Source organism: Oryctolagus cuniculus, chromosome 1 (assembly GCF_964237555.1).
Source record: "Oryctolagus cuniculus chromosome 1, mOryCun1.1, whole genome shotgun sequence".
Taxonomy (NCBI): domain Eukaryota; kingdom Metazoa; phylum Chordata; class Mammalia; order Lagomorpha; family Leporidae; genus Oryctolagus; species Oryctolagus cuniculus.
Window position 1 is genome coordinate 230483878 of NC_091432.1, and position 6328 is coordinate 230490205.

Here is a 6328-nt window from a genome sequence, read left to right on the forward strand (position 1 = left end):
GAAAATCACATGGGACCAGCAAACCTGGACTAGAAGGCATCCCCTCCCCCGCCCCTAGGTGGTGCGGTCCTAGGGCAGGTGGGGGCAGATCAGTTGAAGGAGTTTCTCACTGAGTGGCCAGAGGCGAAGATTCCACCCAGCTAAGCTCTGAGATGAAAGGGGAGCGGAGAGCCACAGCGTGTCAGGAGCAGGGTGGGAGGAGGGCAGGGGGACCGAGTCCGGGCATACTCCCGCCCTGTGCTGCCAATCACTCAGCCCCTCGGACGCCAACAGCTCCTCTTGATTCACCCCTGCAAAGCACAGGGCTCTGCAAACCACTTCGCCTCCATAGGATTCTCCTAAGAAGTGCTGAGAGTAGGTGCTGTTACTATGCCCCATTTCATAGAGGAGAAAACTGAGGTCCTGAGAGCTATTAACTTGCCCAGGGCCTTGTGTTTTTTTTTTTTTTTTTAAACCACATGTACCCCAGTCTTGGGAAAGTGGTGAAATAAGTCAGGTGCCCAGGAAAGGCGGAGACCCCGAATCTGAAAGCAAACCCAGCCAGGTGCTGGAGCAGGACCTCGGAGCTGAGGCCAGGGGACGGAAGGGGACTGTCTGGCGCGGGGCAGGTAGGCGGGACTCAGACCCCAGGGGAAGAGCAGTGGGCAGGGGCACAGTCAGGAAGGCAGGTGGCCCCAGCCCTGCTCACCTGCACCCGTGAGCGGCCTCTGAGTGCACACAGAAAGGAAACAAGGTAGGAATTCAGGGGAGTCCTGAAACACCGTTCCCCGGGAGCTACTTCGTCCCTGGCTTCCCGTGCCCTCTCCCCGTCTCCCATGTTACACACTCTGTTAGTTCACACCGCTCTTTCCCATGAAAACGCGGCAGCACGGAAGTCCCCCGGTTTCCCCCGTCCACTTCCGCACCCTGCCCCCTCGGAGATGTTCGCCGGGTGGGAGCGGTTCAGCGAGTGTCCCGGCGGGTCTGCAGTGCGGCTGGGCCTGCTCGAAGCTGGGTGCCCTCACCTCTTCCCTGGGGCAGGAAGCAGGGTCCTGGGCGGGTGCTGAGCGCCCTGATCAGCTCAGCCACAAGGAAGGCAGACGACGCAAAGTTCTGTTTTGTGGCAGTGAGGCCCTGGCCAAGTTACAGTTGAGAGGAAGAGAAAAAAAAGCAAAGATGGACACTTCCTCCCTCCCCCTCTAAAATGCTTGGGGCAAATCCCTTCCCCCCATAATCTTTTTTTTAATTAATTAATTAATTAATTAATTTTGACAGGCAGAGTGGACAGTGAGAGAGAGAGACAGAGAGAAAGGTCTTCCTTTGCCATTGATTCACCCTCCAATGGCCACCGCGGCCGGCACACTGTGGCTGGCGCACCGCGCTGATCCGATGGCAGGAGCCAGGTGCTTCTCCTGGTCTCCCATGGGGTGCAGGGCCCAAGCACTTGGGCCATCCTCCACTGCACTTCCTTGGCCACAGCAGAGAGCTGGCCTGGAAGAGGGGCAACCGGGACAGAATCCGGCGCCCCGACCGGGACTAGAACCCGGTGTGCCGGCGCCGCAAGGTGGAGGATTAGCCTAGTGAGCCGCGGCGCCGCCCCCCCCCCCAATCTTTAGTGAGACTTTTAAGCAATCAGATGCCAGGACTTTTATTTTTATTTATTTATTTATTGACAGGCAGAATTAGTGAGAGACAGAGAGAAAGGTCTTCCTTTTTCATTGGTTCACCCCCCAATGGCCGCTGCGGCTGGCATGCTGCGCCGATCTGAAGCCAGGAGCCAGGCGCTTCCTCCTGGTCTCCCATGCAGGTGCAGGGCCCGAGCACTTGGGCCATCCTCCACTGCCTTCCTGGGCCATAGCAGAGAGCTGGACTGGAAGAGGAGCAACTGGGAAAGAACTGGAGCCCCGACTGGGACTAGAACCTGGGGTGCCGGTGCTGCAGCTGGAGGATTAGCCTAGTGAGCTGCGGCACCAGCCAGGACTTTTATTTTCAAATAGCTCTTAGCTCTGAACAAAGCTCCGAAGTCAAATCTGAGTTCAAGGGGACCATGTGCTCTGGGGACATTTACTTAGGACGGACTCCATCTCCCAGAGTATCTTTTTAAAAACCCTCGGCCATCAAAATCATCCTGCAGAGCCCTCGGACGTCTGAGCGAAGGTGAGCGGTGCTGCTGGCCCTGTGGCTGACGGCCAGTTGTTGGCTTTCCAGGAAACACATGTGGCCAAGCAGGTGCGCTTCACGGGCGGCTTGCTCACTTCCCTGAGATCCAGGATGTGCCCAGTGGGCGGAGCACCAAGTCACCACCAGGCCGCGTCCCCGTGTGGGTGACCGCAGTCCACCTCAAGATGTGGCTTCTCAGAACGCCTCCGAGGGTGAGGACGCTCTAGATGGAATGACCGTGCTCGGGGCAGGAATCACAGCTGGTTTAAACGCACACGCGGCTCTAAGATGTCTCCCGATTCCAGGATCGTGGACATGGGAGCAACCGCGTGTCCTTCACTGAGACTCAGGGGGGTTGGCGCTGTGGCTCCTGGGTTAAGCTGTCATCTACGATGCTGCCATCCCATGTAGGGAGCAGTATGAGTCCTGACTGCCCCACTTCCAGTCCAACTCCCTGCTAATGAGCCTAGGAAGACAGCAGGAGATGGCTCAAATGCTTGGGCCCTTGCCCCCGGGTGGGAAACCTGGAAGAAGCACCTGGCTGGCTTCAGACTGGCTCAGCTCCAGCCGTTGCTGCCATCTGGGAGTGAACCAGCGGATGGAAGACCTTTCTCTCTGTAACTCTTCCTCTCAAATAAATAAAACCTTAGAAAAAAGAAAAAGTGAGAAAAGATTAAGCTATGAGGAGGTAGATGAACTAACAGGAGTCAGGTCGGGTCTCTGTTGGAATAAGAAAAGGGGAAGAAGAGTGGACAAGATGTTTGATTCTGCCCCAAAGCAAAAGTGCTGCACTTTCGGGGTTTCTAGAGGTTACCTGTGGCCGGCCGGGGCTGTGGTGCAGCGGGTTAACGCCCTGGCTGAAGCCCCGATGCCCATTCAAGACCCGGGTGCTCCACTTCCCACCCCACTCCCTGCTATGGCCTGGGAAAGCAGTAGAAGATGGCCCACGTCCTTGGTTCCCTGCACCCACGTGGGAGACCTGGAAGGGGCTCCTGATCCTGGCTTCCGATCGGCGCAGCTCCGACTGTTGGGGCTAATTGGGGAGTGAACCATCGGATGGAAGACCTCTCTCTCTCTCTGCCTCTCCTTCTCTCTCTTCATAACTCCGACTTTCAAATAAATAAATAAATCTTAAAAGAAAGAAAGAAGTTACCTATCCCACCTTTCAGGATTGATTACAGCTCTGGCCTTCCCGTGGGGTTTGTCCCCACCCTCTGACTGTTACCTGTTGTTCTGCTCGACAAGTCTCTCAGGTCTTCCTCTCAGAGCCCCACTCCCCACTGCTGTGGCAGGAGGTTTCTGGCTTTTTTTGTTTGTTTAAGTATTTATTTTAGAGGCAGAGAAAGATCTTCCATCTGCTGGATCACTCCCTAAATGGCCAAACTGAATGAAACCAGGAGCCAGGAACTTCTTCCCGGTCTCCCCAAGGACTTGGGCCATCCTCCACTGCTTTCCCAGGCCACAACAGAGCTGGGTCAGAAGTGGAGCAGCCGGGTCTTGAACCGGCACCCATATGGGATGCGGGCACTGCAGGCAGCGGCTTCACCCGCTATGCCACAGCGCCGGCCCCAAGCAGAGAGATTTAAAAGCGAGACTCATTAGAATCCGAGACCCCCAGCCAGAGCAGCAGGGAGCAGAGCTTCCAAGGGAGGAAAAACCAGAGGTGCAGGGGTTTGCAAGCACAATTTTGAAAAACAACAACAACCCGACAATCAGATAGAGCTTCGGTTACAGGGCCAAAGCCCACTAAAAGAGCTGATTTGCAATCCTTCACCCTGTCTGGCTTGCGCAAGATAAAACAAAGGAGCCACCATGGGGGTGAGAAACCTACTTTGTTTGACAATAAACTGGGCGCTCAGGAGGGTGAGGTCACTGGTCCCTTGCTATTCTCGCGATAAGACTGGAAGCCCCCAAGCAGTGGGCAGGCAGGCGCTTCTGCCGTAGCTAAGGGGAACTTCTGGGGGGAACATCTTCCACCCTCAACTTCCAGACTGCTCACTTCATTACACTGCGGTGGGTGCCTGCAGGGTCTAAGGGAGAGGTCTCTGGCTTTGTGGACAAAGTCTCCCTGCAGAGGCGGCCTCCTAGGAGGAACCCTGACCCCCTAGAATGTTCTAGAAGCCAGTGGTTCTCTTGGGACTGTCTAGAGACAGGCTCCTCCAGCTGGCCCATTAGTATTCAGGTGGTGAGGGGGAGAGTGAGGAAACCCCAGGTAATTAATGTCATGTTTAAGGAGATTCATGAGTCACACGTGTGCTGTAGCAACTCCGACAGGTACCAACACAGACGACACGGATTGCCAAACTCTGCGGATTGCAGGTTGAGCCAGAGCCAAGTGGAGCAGCTTGATTCTGGCAGACAGGGTCTCCTGGTGGGAGCCAGGATAACCCGGCCATCTTGACTCTCTGGGAGCTCGGGAGTCCAGGGTATGAGAGGGGGGCTCAGCCATTGGTGCAAGGCAAAGGGAGAAGAGAAAAGAAGTTATTTACCGTGGGCTCCTGTGTGCCCAGCGCCCGGCATGCTATCGGCTAACACGGGACATGGCCAGCAGGCGGGGGCACGTGGCTTCAGCAGACCACAGCCACCAAGGCACCAGAGCTGACCCGGCGCCATCACTGTCACCCTCAGAAATGCTGGGCCCCTTTAGGACAGAGCCCCTCCAGGACTATGGATTCCAGGGTAAGCCTTGACTTCCTGTGCAATGCAAATCTCATCATTCCATCCTTACTGCTGGGGGAAAGGGACTGAGAGCCACCCCTCCCCCAAGGCTCTTCTGGATTTCCAGCAGGCTAAGAGGTTAAGTCATTTACAACTGCAAAGATTAAGGGCAAACAGAAACACATATGCACCCCAACTGTGAGGAAGTGACAATTTTCTAAGTAAAATTGCAGAGACTATGACAATCAAGTAAACAACCACCAAAAACGTGGGGGTCTGGAAAAACAGTGGTGGGAAAATGAATACAACATGTGGGCAGTACTGGGTCATAGCCAATAGGACCCCCCCTTGTCTGAAGGGCAGAGAGAGAGCGAGTGAGAGCGAGAGCGAGAGCGAGAGATAGAGAGCGAGCACCCATCAGCGGGCTCACTCCCCCAAATGCCTGCACCAGCCAGGAGCTGGGTTTACAACAAATCCAAGCCAGGGACTCCATCCATGTCTCCCACATGGGCGGCAGCAGCCCAAGGACGTGGGCCATCTTTCACGGCCTCCCAGGCGCATTAGCAGGGACCTGGGTCAGAAGCAGAGTGGCCAGAACTCAAACCGGGCACTCTGATGTGGGATACAGGGGGCCCCTTGGTAGCCTAATCCCTGGTACCACAACGTCCACCCCAAAAGCCCCCAACCAATTCAGCAAAAATCAGCTTAGAGGGACGAGGCCCGAGTCTGGCTTGCAGGGAAACAGGAACTCCGGGCTGCGGATGAGCCTGGGGGGTCCCTGGGTCTTGGGTCCACACGGCTAGTGCGGCTGTCTGCCCAGCCCTGCAGTTCTAGGTGGTTCCGGGGTCCTCGTCTGCGGCCGTTTGCTAGCTGTGAGGTTTCAGGTAAGTCACCGACCCTCTCTGGGCCTCGGTTCCCTCCAGATGAAGAGGGCACCTCCCCAGGGCTAGGTGTTAAGGGGGGTCCTGCCTCCTTCGCAGTCTGGCAAAGGACAGCTGGGACCATGGAAGACCCTGGGGAGAGACTTCCTGCTTGCAGGGGTGGGGGAAGCCCCACCTTCCTATGACTGCTAGTTTGTTTTTACTGCCAAGGGAGAAAACAAACCCTTGCCACCACCCCCAGGAGTCCACCGAAAAGGAAGCCCTTCAAAGGGCGTTCAAGCCCTCCGAAGCCAACAGGAAAACGCTGGGTGAGGCCCCTCTTGCCACCCCAGCGGCGCAGGTACGGCGTCTCCAACCGTCTCGGTCATGCACACTTTTTGAGGCCTGCTCTGGGGCTGGTGTTCACCCCGACTTGGGAGATTTTACTGCTGTTTGGAGGGGCGGAAAACCTGCCCCAGAGACCACAGCCCCCCCAGGTCCCTGCTCGTAACCACTGCGCCCCACTGCCTTCCGAGCCTCGCCGGTGAGAAGCCAGCGGCTTCAGGGCTGCGAGGAGGGTCGAGGCAGCGGCGGGCTGGGCCGGGCGCGGCGCGGGTCCCGGGGTGCGGCGCGGGTCCAGGGGCCCCGGATCCCAGCGGTTCCGCCTCGGG